This window comes from Eleutherodactylus coqui, chromosome 1, assembly GCF_035609145.1.
Source record: "Eleutherodactylus coqui strain aEleCoq1 chromosome 1, aEleCoq1.hap1, whole genome shotgun sequence".
Classification (NCBI taxonomy): domain Eukaryota; kingdom Metazoa; phylum Chordata; class Amphibia; order Anura; family Eleutherodactylidae; genus Eleutherodactylus; species Eleutherodactylus coqui.
The window spans coordinates 100,850,261-100,874,571 of NC_089837.1; the positions used below are offsets into that span (position 1 = coordinate 100,850,261).

The window sequence follows — 24,311 nt, forward strand, 5'->3', positions numbered from 1 at the left end:
CTCTCGAACCCCTTTCCTCTTCGGGTATGAGAGTGGAAAGGTTCTCCTTATACCATGGGTTGAGCAGTGTGTACACCCAGTAATACGTAGTGGCCAGAATGCGTGTAACGCGAGGGTCACGAGAAAGGCATCCTAACATGAAGTCAGCCATGTGTGTCCGCACTAGGAAGATCACTTTCAGGATCCTCCTCCTCCTCCTCAGGCCATACACGCTGAAAGGATGACAAGCAAGCAGCATGGGTACCCTCAGCATTGGGCCAAGCTGTCTCTTCCCCCTCCTCCTCATCCTCCTCATGCTCCTCCTCCTCCTCCTCAACGCGCTGAGATATAGACAGGAGGGTGCTCTGACTATCCAGCGACATACTGTCTTCCCGCGCCTCTGTTTCCGAGCACAAAGCATCTGCCTTTATGCTTTGCAGGGAACTTCTCAAGAGGCATAGCAGAGGAATGGTGACGCTAATGATTGCAGCATCGCCGCTCACCATCTGGGTAGACCCCTCAAAGTTTCCAAGGACCTGGCAGATGTCTGCCAACCAGGCCCACTCTTCTGTAAAGAATTGAAGAGGCTGACTCCCACTGCGCCGCCCATGTTGGAGTTGGTATTCTACTATAGCTCTACGCTGCTCATAGAGCCTGGCCAACATGTGAAGCGTAGAGTTCCACCGTGTGGGCACGTCGCACAGCAGTCGGTGCACTGGCAGATTAAACCGATGTTGCAGGGTGCGCAGGGTGGCAGCATCCGTGTGGGACTTGCGGAAATGTGCGCAGAGCCGGCGCACCTTTCTGAGCAGGTCTGACAAGCGTGGGTAGCTTTTCAGAAAGCGCTGAACCACCAAATTAAAGATGTGGGCCAGGCATGACACGTGCGTGAGGCTGCCGAGCTGCAGAGCCGCCACCAGGTTACGGCCGTTGTCACACACGACCATGCCCAGTTGGAGGCTCAGCGGCGCAAACCAGCGGTCGGTCTGCTCTGTCAGACCCTGCAGCAGTTCGTGGGCCTAAGCTGAGTAGTTTCAGCACGGCCTGCTGACGCTTGCCCACCGCTGTGCTGCCACGCCGCGCGACACCGACTGCTGGCGACGTGCTGCTGCTGACACATCTTGATTGCGAGACAGAGGTTGCGTAGGAGGAGGAGGGTGGTTTAGTGGAGGAAGCATACACCGCCGCAGATACCACCACCGAGCTGGGGCCCGCAATTCTGGGGGTGGGTAGGACGTGAGCGGTCCCAGGCTCTGACTATGTCCCAGCCTCCACTAAATTCACCCAATGTGCCGTTAGGGAGATATAGTGGCCCTGCCCGCCTGTGCTTGTCCACGTGTCCGTTGTTAAGTGGACCTTGGCAGTAACCGCGTTGGTGAGGGCGCGTACAATGTTGCCGGAGACGTGGTCTTGCAGCGCTGGGACGGCACATCGGGAAAAGTAGTGGCGACTGGGAACTGAGTAGCGCGGGGCCGCCGCCGCCATCATACCTTTGAAAGCCTCCGTTTCCACAACCCTATAGGGCAGCATCTCCAGGCTGATAAATTTGGCTATGTGCACGTTTAACGCTTGAGCGTGCGGGTAGGTGGCGGCGTACTTGCGCTTGCGCTCCAACACTTGCGCTAGCGACGGCTGGACGGTGCGCTGAGAGACATTGGTGGATGGGGCCGAGCACAGCGGAGGTGAGGCCAGGAGACGGTAGTGCCTGTGTCCTGAGAGGGGAGTTGGATCTCAGTGGCAGGTTGGGGCACAGGGGGAGAGGCAGCGGTGCAAACCGTAGGCGGTGAACGGCCTTCGTCCCACCTTGTGGGGTGCTTGGCCATCATATGTCTGCGCATGCTGGTGGTGGTGAGGCTGGTGGTGGTGCCTCCCCGGCTGATCTTGGCGCGACAAAGGTTGCACACCACTGTTCGTCGTTCGTCTGCACTCTCAGTGAAAAACTGCCAGACCTTTGAGCACCTCGGCCTCTGCAGGGTGGCATGGCGCGAGGGGGCGCTTTGGGAAACAGTTGGTGGATTATTCGGTCTGGCCCTGCCTCTACCCCTGGCCACCGCACTGCCTCTTCCAACCTGCCCTGCTGCTGCACTTGCCTCCCCCTCTGAAGACCTGTCCTCAGTAGGCGTAGCAAACCAGGTGGGGTCAGTCACCTCATCGTCCTGCTGCTCTTCCTCCGAATCCTCTGTGTGCTCCTCCCTCGGACTTACTCCAATTACTACTACCTGAGTGATAGACAACTGTGTCTCATCGTCATCGTCCTCCTCACCCACTGAAAGCTCTTGAGACAGTTGCCGGAAGTCCCCAGCCTCATCCCCCGGCCCCCGGGAACTTTCCAAAGGTTGGGCATCGGTCACGACAAACTCCTCCGGTGGGAGAGGAACCATTGCTGGCCATTCGGGGCAGGGGCCCGGGAACAGTTCCTGGGAGTCTGCCTGCTCCTCAGAATGTGTCATTGTAATGGAGTGAGGAGGCTGGGAGGAAGGAGGAGCAGCAGCCAGAGGATTCAGAGTTGCTGCAGTGGACGGCGCAGAACTCTGGGTGGTCGATAGATTGCTGGATGCACTTTCTGCCATCCACGACAGGACCTGCTCACACTGCTCATTTTCTAATAAAGGTCTACTGCGTGGACCCATTAATTGTGAGATGAATGTGGGGACGCCAGAAATGTGCCTCTCTCCTAATCCCGCAGCAGTCGGCTGCGATACACCTGGATCAGGAGCTCGGCCTGTGCCCACACCCTGACTTGGGCCTCCGCGTCCTCGCCCGCGTCCACGTCCTCTAGGCCTACCCCTACCCCTCAGCATGCTGTATTACCAGTAGTGCAGAAACAGAACGCTGTAATTAAATGTGCCGCTTATTGGCCTGTGGTTGGAGGCTGACTTCCCTTACGGAACGCACAGCAGAGCCAGGAAACAATTTTGCGCACGCCTGTAGTGAGACGTAGGTGCGTATGACTGAGCTAGTGGACTTCATAGCGCAGAAGCAGTCAAGTGGCCAAAGGCCAGTAGTAGGCCTTAAGTATTTTGCTTCTATTTTTTTAAAATGCTGAGCTGATACAGCAGACAGATACTGTAGGCAGCGTATAATATTATGTATACTCTTTCCCTCTGGCGGGATGACAGCACTGATGTAACAGAGACAGCAGATCCAGGAAAGAATTTTGCGCAAGCCTGCTGTAACGCTTAGCTGCGTATTAATTACGACTACTACCCCCAGCAGATAGATACTGTAGGCAGCGTATAATATTATGTATACTCTTTCCCTCTGGTGGGATGACGGCGATCATGTAACAGAGACCGCAGATCCAGGAAACAATTTTGCGCAAGCCTGCTGTAACGCTTAGCTGCGTATTAATTACGACTACTACCCCCAGCAGATAGATACTGTAGGCAGCGTATAATATTATGTATACTTTTTCCCTCTGGCGGGATGACGGCGATCAATTTTTTGGAAAAAGCCCACTGCCTGTATAGCCTGAATATCTCTATCCCTGCCTCACCAGTACTGGCCCTATACTCTGTACAATGACTGCAGACTGCGGACCCAATGCTCTGCACGGCCGATATACAAAAAAAAAAAATTGCGCAACACTGCTAAAAGCAGCCTCAACAGTACTGCACACGGTCAGATGTGGCCCTAAGAAGGACCGTTGGGGTTCTTGAAGCCTAAAATAACTCCTAACGCTCTCCCTATAGCAGCTCCGGCACCAGCAGCACTTTCCCTGATCTCTGTCAGAATGCATCTGTGGCGAGCCGCGGGAGGGGCCGATTTATATACTCGGGTGACACCTGATCTTGCCAGCCACTCACTGCAGGGGGGTGGTATAGGGCTTGAACGTCGCAGGGGGAAGTTGTAATGCCTTCCCTGTCTTTGTATTGGCCAGAAAAGCGCGCTAACGTCTCAGAGATGAAAGTGAAAGTAACTCGAACATCGCGTGGTGCTCGCCTCTAGTAACGAGCATCTTGAACACGCTAATACTCGAACGAGTTTCAAGCTCGGATGAGTACGTTCGCTCATCTCTAGATATAACGTTTTCATTGCCCAAAAATATTTTGTTTGTATAGTTAAATTGTTTTTTATAATAAATTTTTACTTGGCCATACCTCATCAAGCAACAAGATTTCAATGACTAGACCCTATGTCTATTTTAAGAATTTGGTTCACTCTTAATTTTCATTTTATATCTTTCTAATGCTCTCAGCTGATGTATCTTTGTCCAAAACAATTTCTTTATTACATTACAATCTAGTATTGTGTTTAACACTATAGGCCCATGGTGGCGAACCTATGGCATGCGTGCCGGAGGGACCACACAAAACCCTCTCTGGTGGCACACACGCTGTGGGCTGCTCAGATGTCAGTGTGTGCACCTGAAATCCTCCTCTCCTGACCTCTACTTAGTTCCACAAGAGAGGAGAAGGAAGGAAACGTTTCGGTCTCACACACTGACATCAGAGTGCACCCGGGATCAATGTTGAGAAGAAGAGGAGTGGCGCTGACTACAAGGAGGGGGTAGGTATATGGTTTAGGGGGATATTATTACTGAGGTTACTGTGGGGTTAATATTACTACGCGGGGTACTGTGGGATTAATATTACTGAGGGGGTTAGTATTATTATTGGGGCTACTGTGGGGTTATTATTACTGAAGGGGTTAATATTACTACTGGGGCTACTGTCGAGTTAATATTACCAATGGGGCTACTGTAGGGTTAATATTACTGGGGCTACTGTTGGGTTAATATTATTACTGTTGGGTTAATGTTACTACTCGGGCTACTGTGGGGGTTAATATTACTACTGGCGCTACAGTGGGGTTAATATTACTACTGGGGCCTCTTTGGGGTTAATATTACTACTGGGGCCTCTTTGGGGGTTTATATTACTATTGCGGCTACTGTGGGGTTATTATTACTAGGGCCACTGTAGGGATCATTATTACTACTGGGGTCATGGTGGGGGGCACTATTACTACTGAGGCCCCTGTGGTGGTCAATATTGCTCCAGGGGCTACTGTGGGCATCACTATTACTACTGAGGCCACTGTGGGGGTCACTATTAGTACTGAGACTACTGTGGGGTTCACTATTACTACTGAGACCATTGTGGGGGTTACTAATACTATTGGGGCCAATGTGGGGGTCACTATTACCACTGGGGCCACTGTGGGGGACACTATTACTAATGAGGCCACTGTGGGGGTCACTTTTACTTCTGAGGCCACTGTGAGGGTCACTATTACTACTGGGGTGACTGTAGGGATCACTATTACTTCTGAGGCCACTGTGAGGGTCACTATTACAACTGGGGTGAATGTGGGGGTCTCTATTACTACTGGGCCAATATAAGGGACACTATTACTACTGACACCACTCTCCACATGCGGCCTTGCCCTTTTTATAATGATGGAGGTAAAAATCATACGTCGTGATAAGCCCCACCCACTGACATATTGGCACTTTGCTATAAATAAGTAGGTTTTGGGTTGCAGTTTGGGCACCTTTAAAAGGTTCATTATCACTGCTATAGGCCTAATAAATAAAGAAATTGTTTTGGATAAACATAACTATAAACACACATGAATCTCAACACTCAGTCTTAGTCCTAATGCCCACGAACGTTTTTTTTGCCGCGTTTCACGCAGTGGAAATCCGTGGCGTTATGCTGCAGCTATTAGGTTCTATTGAACCTAACAGCTGTCCACCTTTTAATGTTCGTGCTGCAGAATTCCGTGGCGTGAAAGAAACCACAGCATGCTCTATTTGCCGCAGAAAAACATGCGGCTTCCATTATAGTTAATGGAAGCCAGCCGTCACACGATACCTCAGCTGTGCGCACATTGCCAGCCGCGTCATCCCGCATTGCCGGCGCGTCATACGCTGTACTGCACATGCATGCCGGCTCGAGGGACGGAAATAGCGCGGCGGGTCCAGGAGGTGAATATGGGAGTTTTGGGGGGCGCCCTGGCGGACTTCGCTGCGATATTCCACTAGCGGAGTCCGCCACGGCCGTGGGCATTAGGCCTTAAAAATACAAAAAATATTTCAGGTTTTTAAGTGCATTGAAGTTTTGTTCTCAACCAACCTTCCATGGTTGGGGATTTTTATTTTTTTTTTTAAATGTATTTAACTGGAAATGTCTTGACTTTGTAGGGTGTCTCTTATTATTTTTATATATAAAACAATACAAAAAAACTAAAACCTTTGATTGCGTGTATTTCGAGATCTGTGAGTGTCTTTGAAAATCAAGATTTTGTCATGCAAATGTCATGGAAAAATCATGCAAAATTTTTTTCAAAAATATGTATAAACCCTGTAAAAAAATCTATGATGAAAAAGTCTACTTACCATAAACCAGTCAAGAAAAAGTGATATTTATATATCCCTGTGGACTAAGGTTGGCTTCACACAGGCAGACCAGATTGCACATCTGGGAAGCCTGCAGCGGAATCCGGTTGTGAGTCTGGCCAGTCATCCTGCATACCTGAATTTTGCTGTATTGCGAATGACTATGGCAGCTCGATGTCGGTCTTACACAGTACTGGTTTTTTTTTTACTGTTTTTATTTCTCACAATTGGAATCCGCGAATGTAAAGCCGGCCTAAGAGGAAACAGCTGGGCACAATGTTTTTGTATTTGTCAACACCACAAAAAATGCAGGGAAAAATGCACAAAAATCTTTGGCTACATGGCAAGTGACCAAAAATTGCTGTGACAAGGGTCAAGAGTAGAGATGAGCGAGCGTACTCGGAAAAGCACTACTCGCTCGAGTAATTTGCTTTATCCGAGTATCGCTGTGCTCGTCCCTGAAGATTCGGGTGCCGCTGCGGCTGACAGGTGAGTCGCAGCGGGGAGCAGGGGAGAGCGGGCGGGAGAGAGGGAGAGAAAGATCTCCCCTCCGTTCCTCCCCGCTCTCCCCTGCAGCTCCCCGCTCCGTGCCAGCACCCGAATCTTCAGGGACGAGCACAGCGATACTCGGATAAAGCAAATTACTCGAGCGAGTAGTGCTTTTCCGAGTACGCTCGCTCATCTCTAGTCAAGAGGCCAAAAATTGCTGCGTAGCCCTGCAACCTCGCACTTATATTGAAGTGAATATAAGCAGAACCATCACCAATAGTGACTTAGCTTGGAACAGGAATAGGCACAGGAGGGGCTGGACTTACCCCAATTAACAGTGGAGTAAGTCCAACCCCGGTTGCCCGGTCTCCAGGTTTCCCGCTACAGATGGGGTGGGTGTCTCATCTCCTACTTTCTTCATCTACAAAGCAGGCTTCACCTTCAACGATGTTGCGCAGAAGGTCCGGTATTGCCAGGCCACCCTGCCTTCTTCTACAGCATAGCTATGGAAGTACCCTCGATTACAAGGAAGGCACTGAACCAGGCAGGATGCGAACAAAGATTCTCTCTGGTACCACATACTTTACAGCAGAGCAACTTTATTGTTAAGACTCACAGTTTGTGTACCAGTGGTACAAACGGCATTAAAGGGGTTCTGTCATTAAGAAAAAAATTCTATACTTACCAATTCCTCCTCTGTCAGTCTTATACTTATCAGATCTTCACCTGACCTATCTTCTGCTGTCTCCTGCAGTCCAGGGGGTTAGCTTCACCTCCAGCTGCCTGATTTTTCTCCTTCCTGTGAGGTTACGTACATTGCCGGCTGTCTTCTTCATGCCAGCCAATGTACGTTACAGTTCACAAGCCAGCAGGTGGAGTGCCCATCTACTTCAGAGACTGCTCATGCAAGCTGTCTCTGAAATAGATTAGCATTCCTTCCTAGGCAGTAAATGCTACAGCACAGGCACGTGACCTTCACTGACCCGGCCAGAAGAGAATGTAAGGAATGCAGCCTTCATAACAAGCCAATCGGTGTGCGGTGAGGTGACCCGGCGCACTGCAAAAGCTCACCCAGGAGAAGATGTGGTAAGAAGACTGACGGGGAAGGAATAGGTAAGTAAAGAATTTTTTTTTTTTTAAATGACAAAACCCCTTTAAGATTGCCCTTTCTCTGACAGCTTGTCTCTCCTCCAGATGCAATGCATGGGAGCCCTTTTCAGCACGTCTCTCTGTGACTCACTCTCAGGCACAACTGCACCACACATGGTGCTGCGCTACTTCTTCTTCCGGTGCAACGCTTAAAGGAGTTGACCAGTTACTAGACAACCCCTTTTTCAATAGGACCCCTTGTGTGAAAACACAGATATACTTACCCCTTCCTAGCCCCTGGGGTCCAGCCCTGCAGCCCGCTGCAGAACTGGGGTTTGTGGTGATAGATGATGTCACAGAAAATCACGTTACCATTGCAGCCAATGAGAGGCTACAGCATCATGTTCTTCGACCCCTGGCATCATGGCACTCAGGATGTGAGCGCTGATGCCAGGAGAATGGGTTGTAATTCTGCAGCCTCTCATTGGCTGCAATGGTCACCCAATTTCCTGTGCTCTATCCCAGTAGCCACGGAGGGGTAAGCAATACTTCTGTTTATTATTTTCACACAGGGGGATCCTATTGAAAGGTATTTTCCAGTAACAAGACAAGCCCTTTAAACACTCCCCATAAAATAACAGATACCTTACATAGCCCTAGCATGAATGTTATGTGTGAGTCTGGCCTAAACCAGAACCAATGTCACAGGTGTTATTTATGAAGGTCCTTGCAGGGTCATCATGAATGCTGAACTAATATTTACTATTTTATGGACAATCGAGAATTAGTTAAAACTATTGAACACAACTTTTACATTATTACTGCGTACATTTAAAGGGGAAATTCAGTTCAAGTAGTACTGCACTGTAGAGGGGTGCAACTAGCCAGCCAATCAGTGCAGACATTCAGTAGTATGGATGTTTCACCAGTGAAATGCTCATCTGATTGGGCGATCTTTCAGCTTATCACATGTGTTGCATATCGACACTGTCTGTGGTATTGTATGTTAAATGTTGTTTCAAGTTATGATGATCCAAAAATTAGCACTGCATATTGAAGACTGTTGCACTGTATATATGAGCACACACCCATATGAAAGTATACTTCTGAAGAGTTACGGTAACATTGGAGACTTACAGTATATGCCGCCTGACCGTGCCCTTTTTACTATTCCGTGAGGACAAAGCATTGATTTTATATTCACCACTAGCTTCTGAAATGAGAGGAAATAATTGCAATAACTTGGAGTGGTGATTGCCAGAGAATGAATGTAATGCAGGGCTCGGTTAGTGCGGCAGCTTTACAGGAACATTCTCCTCTTTTACTTCTACTAATTCGGGGTCTGGCAGCAACTTCTTATGAATTATCCGTACAAGATCTCCAGACCAACATATTACATTATAACCAGGGAATGTCTGAGCCGTGCATTGCCTGAAGGCTATAGACTTCTGTCTGAGACATTTTATATCATGATGTCAGCAATTTCCTGGTTCCCTGCTTCAAGGGTTTGCCTTCTTTAAAACCAAACGCCATATTTATGAAGGCCCACCAATACATTAACTGGCACAAATGTCATTTATTGTTCGGTAGCCTTCACCTTGTTCCCCATCAGTTGCGCATCTTGTTAAAAAAAAAAAAGGGCCTGCTAGTTAAAGAGGTTGTCTGAGATTAGAAAAAGAGGTCTTATTTTCTTCTAGTAAGGCCGGCTTCACATCTATGTTGAAATCTCCGGTCAGAGGTTATAAAGATTTCAACGTAGATGTGACTCCGACTGATCCGCCTCAAAATTCCAAAATAAAAGCTCCGCATGCAGAGTCTAAAAGCTTGGCAGCTAAGCTGAAACTGAACGGACCCCGTTATAGTCAATGGGCTCCCTTCGGCATTGTTCGGTTCTGTCCAGAGACGGAGCTGTTTGGTCGCGGGGATTCCACTTTCCTGCTCCCAGAAAAGGAGCAGGGAAGTGGAACCCCAGGGTGCAGGTGTGAAACCACCCTAACAGTACCACTGCCCTCATTTGGTATTGCACCACACCACAATTCAAATTAGTTAGGCTGACACAGCCCATGGTCAAGAGTAACCCTATTTCTGAAAAAAAGTCTTCACATTGTTAGTTTTGTTGGAACAGTGGCTCAATAGAGCAAATGTAAGCAACAGTTGTTCCGTGTAAAAACAGCCACCAACCAGGTAACAAGTGAGAATTCATTCACTAGTCACTAGTCGCTTTGTTTCAGCTCACCTAAAAATAGTCGCTGGTTGATTTATTATTCCCTGCTGTAAACAGGCAATCGTTGTCTTCCAACAACTTTGCTGGGAGGTGTATTCTTGATCGGCATCCGCTTCCCATGATTGGCTCTTGTCTTTTTTTTTTAACATTTTGCCCTCCCACTTAACGCTCATTGGTTCCCATATACACATAATGCGAGTGATCGCTGACTGAACAGTCCCTGCTGGTCTTCTAAGGAAGCCTCACTGCTATAGGCTCTTGCCAGTTTTGGTCTTTAAAACCAGACTCGCTACAGCATTGACCATTCAGTTGAAACAGCGGGAGACCGCAGTAGCGAGAGTTCACTCAAAGACCACTGGAATGTGTTTATGTGCATTCAGTGGTCTCGTAACCAATGAGCATGCATTGGGGAAGTTCCAGAATGTCAAATGCACGCCTACCAGAGAACCTCACGCCCCCCCCCCCTAAAAAGTAAATGACCGATATTTCAGCCCATGTAATTGCTAACAATTTGTTTAGCAAGTGAACAGCAATCGATCTGTAAAGGCAAAAATTGTTTGTACACAGCGACTCTTTCAGATGATAGTTGTCCCATGTAAAGCCATCCTAAAGGTACCTTTACACGGGGGGACAGTGCTTTCATATAGGGGCAGTAGTAGTTTAGAGAATGGCGGCCAAGCAGCTGGAGATCAACAACTGCCTGTTTACACGGGGCGATAGTCACTTGGTTTTTAAGTTGAGCTAAAATGCAAGGAACTCTGACAAGGGAGTGATTACTCGCTCAATGCCCGGTCAGTGGCTACATGTGCACTGAACGACTAATTTGCTGTTTCCAACAATTGTTCAGGCGATAATCACCCCATGAAAAGTTACCTTTATGCCCCATTTAAATGGGATGAGCTGTTGGGCAAACGATGCCCGACACTTGTCCCAGTGATGCTCGCTCCCACACTGTTACACAGGAGCAAGTAACTCTGGCATTGCTCAAGGAGCTGCCGGCATGGAGGTGGAACGGACCAGGGAGCGTTCTTCCCCTGCCCACCTCCATTCACAGTAAGTAGGCAGTCGTTCAAAAGTGATTAACTGCTATTTATACTGAACGGTGCATAGTTCAGTCGCTGCATGCATTTCATTTTTTTTTTTTTACTAATTCAATTACGCGCTATTGTGCACAGTAAAAAAAAAAAACAGGTAGCTAGGTCCTGCCCTATCTTTTCTTGAGCGTAGTATTAACATGTGAAAATCCCGCTAGTGAAAATGAAACCATTGAAATCAATGGTTTCGTTTTGCCACTTTTTGCAGCTAAGATATGACAAAATATGACAAAATCACGGTCATGTTTGCACAGGTCTCCTAAGAGTAGCATCATTTTTGGTGTTAAAGGGGTTGTCTCGCGCCGAAACGGTTTTTTTTTCTTTTCAATAGGCCCCCCGTTCGGCGCGAGACAAACCCAAAGGATGGGTTAAAAAAAAATATATATATTACTTACCCGAATCCCCGCTCTGCGACGACTTCTTTCTTCCTTCTCCAAGATGGCCGCCGGGATCTTCACCCACGATGCACCGCAGGTCTTCTCCCATGGTGCACCGTGGGCTCTGTGCGGTCCATTGCCGATTCCAGCCTCCTGATTGGCTGGAATCGGCACACGTGACGGGGCGGAGCTACGATGACGATGCGGGACCAGCTCTCCGACACGAGCGGCCCCATTCACAAGGCAGAAGACCGGACTGCGCAGGCGCGTCTAAAAACGCCAGAAGCCAGCGAATTTAGACGGATCCATGGCGACGGGGACGCTAGCAACGGAGCAGGTAAGTGAATAACTTCTGTATGGCCAATATTTAATGCACGATGTACATTACAAAGTGCATTAATATGGCCATACAGAAGTGTATAACCCCACTTGCTGCCGCGAAACAACCCCTTTAAGAATCCTTGTCATAAGAAGATATCGGAGGGACGGGTCCATACCTGGGCTCCCCTCTCGTCAAGGTTATATCTTTTATCTGGCACTAATTGGGTCAATCAAAGTTATTAATCCTATTCTGTGACAAAATTTGTGAAGATATTTTTTGCCTTCTGTCATTCCATTGATTTCAATGAGTTCATTCTCATGAGCGACTTCCCCTATCTTTTTGAATTTTACGCAAAAAGCTGCCATAGAGGTCTACGGCTTCAAAAAATCAAGCGGAAGGGTGCAAGACTGCGGACAACGAAGACAGCTGCCCTTATTAGGCTTTAAATAGCCATTTTATTCCACGGAAATGAAGCATCCCGCGTGTGTGTGAAATGGCATCGTGGGCCCAAAACTTACAGTACTATTTGCTGACACTATTGCTATCCCCAAACCTTGTTCATGTGCAAACATGCTCCATTGCGGTGAGTGTATTTGTGTACACGCTCGCCTGTTGAAGCCCTTATTCCTTGTTTATGTCTGAACAACCCTTTCAGGATTTTTTTTTTTATTATTTCCCATTATTCTTCCATACAAGCTCCATGCTGCGCAGATACACAACCACCCAGAAGCCGAGTACAATGTGGCTGTATGCTATTGCCATGTAGTACTATTCCATAATAGATGCCCTCTTTCTCCCAACTTCTTCCCACCCCGTCCTCCCTTCAGTGCCCGCATAACAAGCATAGTCTTTTCTGATGGACTTGGCATGAAGATCAAAACATTGTTATTGAAGAATTCGGGATTCCTGCGCACTCACTCCGCTGTTTACATCCTGGGACAGATCTGCTCTTATCTCTAAACCATTATCCTCATCTCATCTGCAGAACAGATCCAGTTGGAGTTAGTGAAATGTTGAATTCTTCATGGAACTTTCGCCTATTTCTCCATACATTTAGGTGCTGCCGCAGAAACATGCTTACATCACAATAATCTGATTAGGGCTTCCGTACAATACCGGATCATACAATGTCTTTCACATACGAGTTCCGTCCGATAGCAATATGTAACTTGCGCTTGATAATAACACATTGATTTCAATGAGTTTATTCACATGAGCGATTTCTCTCGCAGTCCTATTTTTGGGAAATTCCTTGCATTTGAATGCAATTTTTACCTTTGAAAATTATGGGAAACATAATGATTATGATCACGGCCGCATAACGAGACCCCTCTTAGTTACAGTGGCCCCTTCTGTAACCCCTCTTAGTTACAGTGACCCCTTCTGTAACCCCTCTTAGTTACAGTGGCCCCTTCTGTAACCGCTCTTAGTTACAGGGACCCCCTCTGTGACCCCTCTTAGTTACAGTGACCCCTTCTGTAACCCCTCTTAGTTACAGTGACTCCTTCTGTAACCCCTCTTAGTTACAGGGACACCCTCTGTGACCCCTCTTAGTTACAGTGACCCCTTCTGTAACCCCTCTTAGTTACAGTGACTCCTTCTGTAACCCCTCTTAGTTACAGTGACTCCTTCTGTAACCCCTCTTAGTTACAGGGACCCCTTCGGTAACCCCTCTTAGTTACAGTGACCCCTTCTGTAACCGCTCTTAGTTACAGGGACCCCCTCTGTGACCCCTCTTAGTTACAGCGACCCCCTCTGTGACCCCTCTTAGTTACAGTGACCCCTTCGGTAACCCCTCTTAGTTACAGTGACCCCTTCTGTAACCGCTCTTAGTTACAGGGACCCCCTCTGTGACCCCTCTTAGTTACAGTGACCCCTTCTGTAACCCCTCTTAGTTACAGTGACTCCTTCTGTAACCCCTCTTAGTTACAGGGACACCCTCTGTGACCCCTCTTAGTTACAGTGACCCCTTCTGTAACCCCTCTTAGTTACAGTGACTCCTTCTGTAACCCCTCTTAGTTACAGTGACTCCTTCTGTAACCCCTCTTAGTTACAGGGACCCCTTCGGTAACCCCTCTTAGTTACAGTGACCCCTTCTGTAACCGCTCTTAGTTACAGGGACCCCCTCTGTGACCCCTCTTAGTTACAGTGACCCCTTCTGTGACCCCTCTTAGTTACAGTGACCCCTTCTGTAACCCCTCTTAGTTACAGTGACTCCTTCTGTAACCCCTCTTAGTTACAGTGACTCCTTCTGTAACCCCTCTTAGTTACAGTGACCCCTTCTGTAACCCCTCTTAGTTACAGTGACTCCTTCTGTAACCCCTCTTAGTTACAGGGACCCCCTCTGTGACCCCTCTTAGTTACAGTGACTCCCTCTGTGATGCCTCTTACTTACAGTGACCCCCTCTGTGACCCCTCTTAGTTACAGTGACTCCCTCTGTGATGCCTCTTACTTACAGTGACCCCCTCTGTGGCCACTCTTAGTCATTCTGATCCTATGTGGCCCCACTCGATCAACTCCAGCAACAGTAAAGATTCTGAAATCACAGGATGAGCAGGAGCCACGAATGGGAGAGGAGTGAAGCTACGCTGTCAGTGTAATCACGGCACATGCCATTAGCACTGATGGAGTCAGTGGAGAAAGGAGGGGAAAGGTGGTAGCATGTGGGACAATGACATGTCCTCCTAGGATGATGGAACAGCTGTCCAGATCTAGGATTGACTTGCTGTATCCAGGATGGTTGAGATCACTGTTCTCTGTTATGGCCTATGCAGAGACCTAGAAGGGGGCTGGCTTAGTTTTTAAAATGAACGCAACAACAGCAGCCCCCTGCATTTACATGATGGGCACAGAGAGCGTCTGGACATGGAGGTTCCAAACAACAGGTCCAAGTAAGTTTTTTAACTCTCTGGAAAACCCCTTTAATGGCAAAAAAGTCCAAAAATGTAAAAATCTCATTTGTGCTTTATACATGTAGTAGTGATCATGTAATTTAAGTAAAAACTGTTTCTTTGGGGTACATTTACTCATATTGTTTTTATTGCAGTAATGCTGCATTGTTTTTGCCGTAGTTTCGGCAGAAAATACTAAAGAAACTTGTTTTTCTGACATTGCGAAAATCACAGCAATACAATCTGCACTCATAGAGGTGCCGTTATATTGCTTTTAACCCCAGTTCTGTATTGCAGATTACAAGGGCACGCAGAATTTCTTGATATGATAGTGTTGTGCTTCCTGTAGTCAGTCTTGAGGAATTTTTTCCTTCTACAACTTTCCCTTCATACAGTTTCCGGATAATTAGGCCTTTAGTCTCTTCTTTGTTTCCAACAGCTGTATAAAGTAAACAGCCAACATTAAGTTTTGTAAGAAAAAATGTAACAAAGCCGAAGAATTTATCATACTACACAGAAGTGACAAGTTAAGTGATTTGTTGCACAATTCCCTGCTCTGCATGCTTGGGATGACAGGGGGTTAAGTTGCCATGTGAATTTCTTCCTCATTGAAACCACAAGGCATGTATCTGTGAATTTCACATGACGGGTCACCAAGACCACCCCTTTCCTTTGTTTTTACTGTGTTTCGGGCAGTGGTATTTGTTGCCCTTTGTGAGATGTCCCTAATTGTATAAAGCTGGGGCGTATATTAGCATTTCCTAGATAAATGGATGCAGTAATAGGACATGATTGACTTAAGGCGCACAATGCCAAAGAATTGGGCTGTAATCCTGATTTCCAGGCGGGTAACACACATTGAATCTTTTATCAGCTCTACACACCTTATCGTTCTGCACAATTACTGTCTAAAATCATTAGCACCTGGATCAGACACCAGATGATGGATCCAAAACATTATGCACAATGTCAGCAGAGCCATAAAAAATTACATTACGTAATTACTTACTTTTTCTTTTCTTCCTTTTTTTTGCCATTACTAGCTCCTCAATAGAGAAGGCCTAGGGATGGAGATTATTCAGTTATCTTCTGGTCCAGCCATGCTGTGCCAAGCCAATTGTTCAACAATTTGCCCTTGTGAATCTGCAAAGGAAGACTAAATTTGTGCTGTTCTACCTATAAAACTTTTAAAGTTACAAGCGCCAATCGTATCTTTTAAAGGGGTTATCTAGAGAGGGAAGCACTTACCCGATCCAGTCTAGGTTCGACGGTGCACTGGATCAGGTGGTAGAGATTCTTCCTCACCCTCTTGTTGTTGGTGACGTCATCAGTGGGGGCTGACTGGCTCATTTCAATAGCTAGGTCAGTCCCCTTCTCTGTCTCTGCATCTGCCATGCTTAGGGGGCTGGCTTATTTATTGAAATAAGCCGGCCAGACTCCTCTCGCAATGAAATCACTCACAATGAGGGATGGATGAAGAATCTATACCACTTGACCCAGTGTCAGAAGCAAGCTGGAAGTAGAGGTTTCAGCACCTTTGGACATGTAGGTTTTTCCCTCCCTGGATAGCCCTTTTATGCTCCTTTCAGTCTGACCGAATTCTCGGCCCTATGTAATGACATGAATGTCAATCACTGCTTATTTAATTTTCTTTTATGCAGGCCAAGAATCAGTTTATGGGAATGAACGATTGCTGCTAGAACCATTCGTACCCATAGGCCAGTTGTACACTTCCCTGTTCACACAAGAAGATGTCCAGTCGTTCAATGAGCATTTTTATGCTTCCTGAAAATCAACAAGCAAGTGTTCACTCAGTGTTTATTGGCTTATAGTTGGTCCTTTTTGGAAGCCCAGTTGTTGGGTGAACATATATCCAGAGGATGCTTGTGCTCGATAATTAGGCCATGTGAAAGGAGCTTCGTTGCTTTTCTGTATCCGTTCAGAGGATCTCCAAGACTTGTTATAGTCATCAGACTATCCATCTGTTGGATCATCCATCATACCTCCTTATCAAAATCGCAGGACCCAAACCTTTTTTCGCCCACTCCCTTCTTCCTATCCCTTGTTGGAGAAAATGTTGAAATAACTCTTGGGCCAGTTCCTCTTCCGTTGTTTCATTCTGATTTTGTACCTTCGGAGAAGCAGAACATACTTTTCGACACCCATGGGAAAGGGGGTCAACCTAAGCTGGAGCATGAGACCCATAGCAGCCACAGGGGCTGATTCTCTTGCCAGCTTTCACACTTCATAATTCTCCTATACTAAGGTTTGGATCAAATCTGTCTCGTGTATTAGCTGTTCTTACCCGGCGTATGGAGACACATAGTTAACTTAATATGTTTGCTAAATCCTAGTAAAAATAGAAGCAGTGGTAATGTTTGCAGCAATAATTTAGTTGCAGATACATCTCTAGGGTCCAGGTTACTAACAAAAGAAGACCTGTGATAGGTTAGATTTTAATAGGCGCTTGAAATATATTTTTATTCTTAACTGGATTTATATATGTTGTTCTGAGAAATGCACAATATATGTATAATTTAAAGGGGTTGTCTGCTTACTTAGCATCTCTTTAATAGGGCTCTCTGTAGTAAAATAATAAACAGAGCTGTACTTACCCCTCCGCTGCCACTGGGATCCAGCTATGTAGTCCCGCTGCGGTCCAGGCATTTGTTTTGACAGCGGCTGTCACCAGAAGTCAGGTGACCGCTGCAGCCAATCAGTGCTACCGCTCATTCTCCTGGCATCAGCACTCCCATCCTAAGCGCCAGGAGTTCAGAAACACTATTCTGCAGCCTCTGATTAACTAGCCAACCACTTCAACTGTCATTGATATTTGAGTTTAGGTTGTGTTCACATCTGTGTCAGATGTAAAACAATTGGAACTAAACCCTGGACAAAGTAGCACAACATGCTGCAGTATTTTGTCTAGAAAAATGCAAGGTGGCATCAAACTTGACCACCTCCATTAAAGCCAATGGGACCTGCCGGATGCCGTTCATTTCCATCATGTGATGAATCCGGCCTTGACTGATATCCCTATGACAGAACAGGAAAACAGAATGCCTGAGCACAGATGTGGGTGAAGCCATAGGGGCAACATTATACAGAATGGAAACATTTAATACTATACAAACACCAAGAATTGACATCTTGGATGCCAACAACTTGTTAAAATTGATGCCTTTGCTTTACTGTAGCCTGGTCTGGGCTTCCTTTGATAAGATGCAGGTTTAGCATGAATGATTTTCCAATGACAGTACCTGGCAACAATGAAAAAAATCCAACATGGCAGATCAACTTTTCCGCAGATATTGGCCAACACATAATATTTTAAATTGGCCATCTAAAATCTATAGTGTATGGCCAACCGAAGAAACCATTAAAGATGGCTCCACTCTCATATTCCATCTGTACATCAAAGAAGTTTAATGTAAAGGTGGGTATTCCATAATTCTATATTCTTTCTGCGATTTGTTTAATGCTTTGTCTTCCACTTTGTCAAATATGGATCAAGCTGAATCAGTATGACACTTATAATGTTGGGGGGGTCTGCCACTTCCCACCAATCAGCTGCGGACAGCAGTGGAAGCAAACAGCGTTGTCAACATTAAAGTGGCCCAGTTGGGTACTACAGGCACAGCTGCCATTGAGTTCAGTGGGAGCTATGCTTGCAGAACCAACTCAGACCATTGCAATAAAGACAGCGCTATCTGCGTTCAACACTGTCTGCACTGACAACCAGCCCAACGATCATCTGATTGGTGGGGATACCGCACATCTGACCCCAGTCTATTAACTGTTGATGATCTATCCTGAGGATAGGTCACCAATAGTAAAAATGTGAGACAACCCCTTTAACGCTTGGACAATGCTTGACATCATCATCACATTGTAGTATCTCCTATTATCCTAATCAATGTGCGATTTTCATACTGGATAGCATTTAGTACAGTTTTTAAGTGTGGGATTTAGTCTCGGGGTTCCATCACAAGTGCAGAAAATAGCATTGAACCCCCAAACTGAATCATTCACCTTCATTAGTGAAACATCACTTTGGTCTTCATTTGACAGGGGTTCTGTTGTATTTGGAGAACAGAATAGTTGACTAGTGAATGGTTCCGTTCTGGGGTTCCCCCTCGATGCCGTTTTCAGGTTGTGATGAACCCCCGAGATGGAATCCTACAGCATAATAAAAAGTGTGGGGAAAAGCAACATAAACAGTAACAATCCTGTAAGTTGTGGTCACATAAAATGTACATTTTTTTCATTTTGATGGGAAAGTGCAAACACTGCGTTGGCTATGATATCTTATTGTAGAGCTATTTCCCCAGTGTTTTCTCTAGTATGTAATCCCTGGTGTATCCTGACGGCTGCATGTGTGCTATGAGCAGGGAAGGGCAGACTTGGCTGTCAAAGCTGTCTGTATGGGAGATCTATAAATAACGATGTCCCCGGAGCTCTGGATCTTATGGCTGGGATTATGTACAGTGACAGAGACTCTGCAGGATACCCCAGATACGTAGCTGTCTCTGACGTCCTTGAGGGACAAGCCTGTATCAATGACTGCCCGGGAGATGCTGTCACTGCTGCAATGTACTGACAGCTGTCAAAGTTCACAGACATCTCGTGTCCAGTTTTTTTTTTGCACTGCTACAATAGTAATAATAATCTTAATTTATATGGTGCCAGTATATTCATTATCACTTTACAATTCAAAGTATACAAATGCAAAAAAAATCAGACATTACACAGCCGGCAACTAATTAATTGACACAATAGTGATGAGAACTAGAGATGAGCGAGCACCAAAATGCTCGGGTGCTCGTTACTCGAGTCGAACTTCCCGCAATGCTCGAGAGCTCGTTTCGAGTAACGAACCCCATTGAAGTCAATGGGCGACTCGAGCATTTTTGTATATCGCCGATGCTCGCTAAGGTTTTCATTTGTGAAAACCTGGGAAATTCAAGAAAGTGATGGGAACGACACAGAAACGGATAGGGCAGGCGAAGGGCTACATGTTGGGCTGCATCTCAAGTTCCCAGGTCCCACTATTAAGCCACAATAGTGGCAAGAGTGCCCCCCCCCGCACTGTCAGCATAAAGATCGTTCTCCTTTGCCACAGCTGTAACAGCTGTGGCAGAGATGAACGATGTTAGCCCATTGAATTCAATGAAGCCGGCAATACAGCCGGCTCCATTGAAAGCAATGGGCTGCCGGCGATCGCGGGATGAATTGTCGGGAAGGGCTTAAATATATAAGCCCTTCCCTGCAATTCATCCAGAAATGTGTAAAAAAAAAATAAAAAAAATACTCACCTTGTCCCGGCAGAACGATGTTAGCCCATTGAATTCAATGGGGCCGGCAATACAGACGGCTCCATTGAAAGCAATGGGCTTCCGGCGATCGCGGGATGACTTGTCGGGAAGGGGTTAAATATATAAGCCCTTCCCTGCAATTCATCCAGAAATGTGTAAAAATAAAAAAAATATATATACTCACCTGGTCCCGGCAGACGGAGTTCAGCGCGGCCAGCGGCAGTCCTCCTGAACTGCTCTGAACAGCTGTGAGTAGTATTCAGCAGCCGGGGATTTAAAATCCTTGCCTGCTGAATGAGCTGCCTCTAATTGGTCACAGCCTGACCAATCAGAGGCAGATCTCACTCACACACCCATTCATGAATTCATGAATGGGTGAGTGACTGCTGCCTCTCATCTGATTGGTCCCGCTGAGCCAATGAGAGGCAGCAGTCACTCACCCATTCATAAATTCATGAATGGGTGTGTGAGTGAGATCTGCCTCTGATTGGTCAGGATGTGACCAATTAGAGGCAGCTCATTCAGCAGGCGGGGATTTTAAATCCCCGGCTGCTGAATACTACTCACAGCTGTTCAGAGCAGTTCAGGAGGACTGCCGCTGGCCGCGCTGAACTCTGTCTGCCGGGACCAGGTGAGTATATATTTTTTTTTATTTTTACACATTTCTGGATGAATTGCAGGGAAGGGCTTATATATTTAACCCCTTCCCGACAATTCGTCCCGCGATCGCCGGCAGCCCATTGCTTTCAATGGAGCCGGCTGTATTGCCAGCTCCATTGAATTCAATGGGCTAACATCGTTCTGCCGGAACAAGGTGAGTATATATATTTTTTTTTTTTACACATTTCTGGATGAATTGCAGGGAAGGGCTTATATATTTAAGCCCTTCCCGACAATTCGTCCCGCGATCGCCGGCAGCCCATTGCTTTCAATGGAGCCGGCTGTATTGCCAGCTCCATTGAATTCAATGGGCTAACATCGTTCTGCCGGAACAAGGTGAGTATATATATATTTTTTTTTTTACACATTTCTGGATGAATTGCAGGGAAGGGCTTATATATTTAAGCCCTTCCCGACAATTCATCCCGCGATCGCCAGCAGCCCATTGCTTTCAATGGAGCCGGCTTTATTGCCGGCTCCATTGAATTCAAGGGTCAGTGCTCGTTTAATCGAGACGAGTACCGCGTGGTGCTCGTCTCGAGTAACGAGCATCTCGAGCACCCTAATACTCGAATGAGCATCAATCTCGGACGAGTATGCTCGCTCATCTCTAATGAGAACCCTTCTCACAAGAGCTTACAATCTATCAGACTAAGTACAAAACAGGCTATGAAGAAAAGCTCCACTCTGAAGCCCAGAGTATGAAAAGCTGGGTTCCCATGTTGTGGTAAGTGCATGCGGTCAAAACGTCACGCAACCATGTTGGCCAATGACCACACAATTTTGCTGGTAATTCTACCCTTTTACTGGCAAAATCGTGTATCCACAACAGGTGTGAAGGGTTTTGACTGTATGCAGTTCCTTCAGCATGGAAACTAGGAGTTACAGAATTGCATCATCAACTATTCTCTAGTATAGGTAATTGCTGCAACTGCTCCCTTTGTATGTGGGTGTGAGATGATAATTACATATGAGGAATTTAGAATGAACATAGCTTTAGGCAGCAGCTTATACACTGGCCAAATCCTTACTCTGATGTAATGGGTGCTGATTGACATGCATGTCGATCGGCGCTTGATTATTTTAACATGGCTTCTAGGGGGAAATGATCACTACTACAATCATTCATTCCCATAGGCGGGCTGTACATCTTCCTTTTTACACTGAGAGATATCCTGCAAATCAGCAAGCATTTTTATGCTTACATAAATTAATCTGGTGACAAACTAGCATTTGCTCGCTTGTTGGCTGATTGTTGGTGCCTTTACACAGTCTGATTTTAGACAAATACCTGTACAAAGTAATGCTTGGGCTCGATAACAGGCCAGAGTAAAAGGATAATTAGTTAGACACAGGCAATAGGGTCAAATGCCCTGGGTCATTTGCCCAGTTCACTGAGTATCCTAGGCAAATAATTGATGATCTGCATTGTATGTGTGGTTAACATATAGAGACAGATGGAGCCCCTCCTCTATCAAACAACTTAGGCTATGCTCACAACCACATTAAAGCCTTCTTTCAATGCTTCCGGTGCAGATTTGGCACAAAGTACCGGGCAAAATAGTACAGCATGCAATCTTATGAGGTCCAAGAAAATGCCTGTGGGCATGACGGAAGCCAGGTGAAACCCATTATAGTCAATGGGTTTTGTTGGTTGCTGTTTGCTTCCGTAACCAGATGGATCCGGCATTTAATTTTGCTCCTCCCATGATGGGTAGCCTCTAGCTTGTATGTAAGACGTCATACAGGTGGGTGTGGAGGCTCTAGTACTCTGTTGTACCGCCTTTAGCTTGGATACAAGATGTGATACGGGCATGGAGGCTCTAGTACCCTGTTGGGCCGCCTCTAGCTTGGATACAAAATGTGATACAAATGGGCATGGAGGCTCTAGTACCCTGTTGTGCCATCTCTAGCTTGGATGCAAGATGTGATGCCGGCATTGAGGCTCTAGTACCCTGTGGTACCACCTCTAGCTTGAAAACAATATGTGATATCGGTGGGCATGGAGACTCTGGTTAGCTGTTGTACTGTCTCTAGCTTGGATGCAAGATGTGTATATAAAACGTAATATGACGTGATATGGAGTGGGTAGCCTTTAGCTTGTATATAAGACATTATACGGGTGACTGTGGACGCTCTAGTACCCTGTTGTACCACCTCTAGCTTGGATACAAGATGTAATACAGGAGGGCATTGAGACTCTAGTACCCTGTTGGGCTGCCTCTAGCTTGGATACAAGATGTGATACAAGTGAGCATGGAGGCTCTAGTAACCTGTTGTGCCACCTCTAGCTTGTATACAAGATGTCATACGGGCAGGCATTGAGGCTCTCGTACCCTGTTGGACCGCCTCTAGCTTGGATAGAAGACGTGATACTGGTGGACATGGAGGCTCTAGTACCCTGTCGTACCACCTCTAGCTTGGATGCAAAATGTGATACAGGCGGGCATTGAGGCTCTAGTACCCTATGGTATCACCTCTAGCTTGGATACAAGATGTGATACAGGCAGGCATGGAGACTCTAGTTCCCTGTTGGGCAGCCTCTAGCTTGTATATAAGACGTAATATGACATAATATGCGTGGGCAGCCTCTAGCTTGTATATAAGACGTGATATGGGTGAGTGTAGAGGCTCTAGTACCCTGTTGTACTGCCTCTAGCTTGGATGAAAGATGTGATACGAGTGAGCATGTAGGCTCTCGTACCCTATTGGGCCACCTCTAGCTTGGATACAAGACGTGATACGAGTGGGCATGGAGGCTCTAGTACCCTGTTGTGGCATCTCTAGCTTGGATGCAAGATGTGATACATTCGGGCATTGAGGCTCTAGTACCCTGTTGGGCTGTCTCTAGCTTGGATACAAGATGTGATACGGACGGGCATGGAGGCTCTAGTACCCTGTTGGGCCACCTGTAGCTTGGATGCAAAATGTGATACAAGTGGGCATGAAGGCTCTAGTACCCTGTTGGACTGCCTCTAGCTTGGATATAAGATGTGATACAAGCGCACATGGAGGCACCCAGGTTTTTTACGTATCCTGTGGCATATCACTTCACGTTTGCTGTAACTTATCCTCTAGATTGTGCAAACTTGTAGGCTATCAAAGTTGGCATCCATGATGGTCCCATACATGCTCTATTAGCAATAAATCTGGTGACTGGGCAAGTAACGGAATTGTGGCAATGTTGTCCTGTGATGCCATTGTGTGTGCGGCCAAGCATTATCCTGCTGGAAAATGCCTTTTCGAAGCCACGCCAAGGGAGGAACACATGTGGCTGCAGGATGTCCTGAACATATCACTGAGCTATAATTATCCCTCATACCACTACTAGGGGTAACCAACTGTTGTATGCAATGGGCCCCCCAGACCATGACACCAGCACTGGGGGTAGTGTGCAAAGGCAGGATTGAGATGGTCACCCATAGGTCTCTAGATATGAAGACAGCCATCATCAGTGCCCAAACAAAATCTGGATTTATCGCTGCAAACAACCCAATTCTGCTCCGTAGCAGTCCAGTTTAGTTGTA

General features: G+C 46.6%; 1 long non-coding RNA gene across 1 annotated transcript; it reads right to left on the reverse strand.

Moving 5' to 3' along the window:
• Positions 1-15,051: 15,051 nt before the first annotated feature.
• LOC136610222 (uncharacterized) lies at positions 15,052-16,133 on the reverse strand. Its single transcript, XR_010790069.1, has 3 exons — positions 16,058-16,133; positions 15,819-15,952; positions 15,052-15,248 (listed from the first exon to the last, which is right to left on the reverse strand). It is a non-coding gene; the product is annotated as an uncharacterized lncRNA (long non-coding RNA).
• Between the last annotated feature and the right edge of the window lie 8,178 nt (positions 16,134-24,311).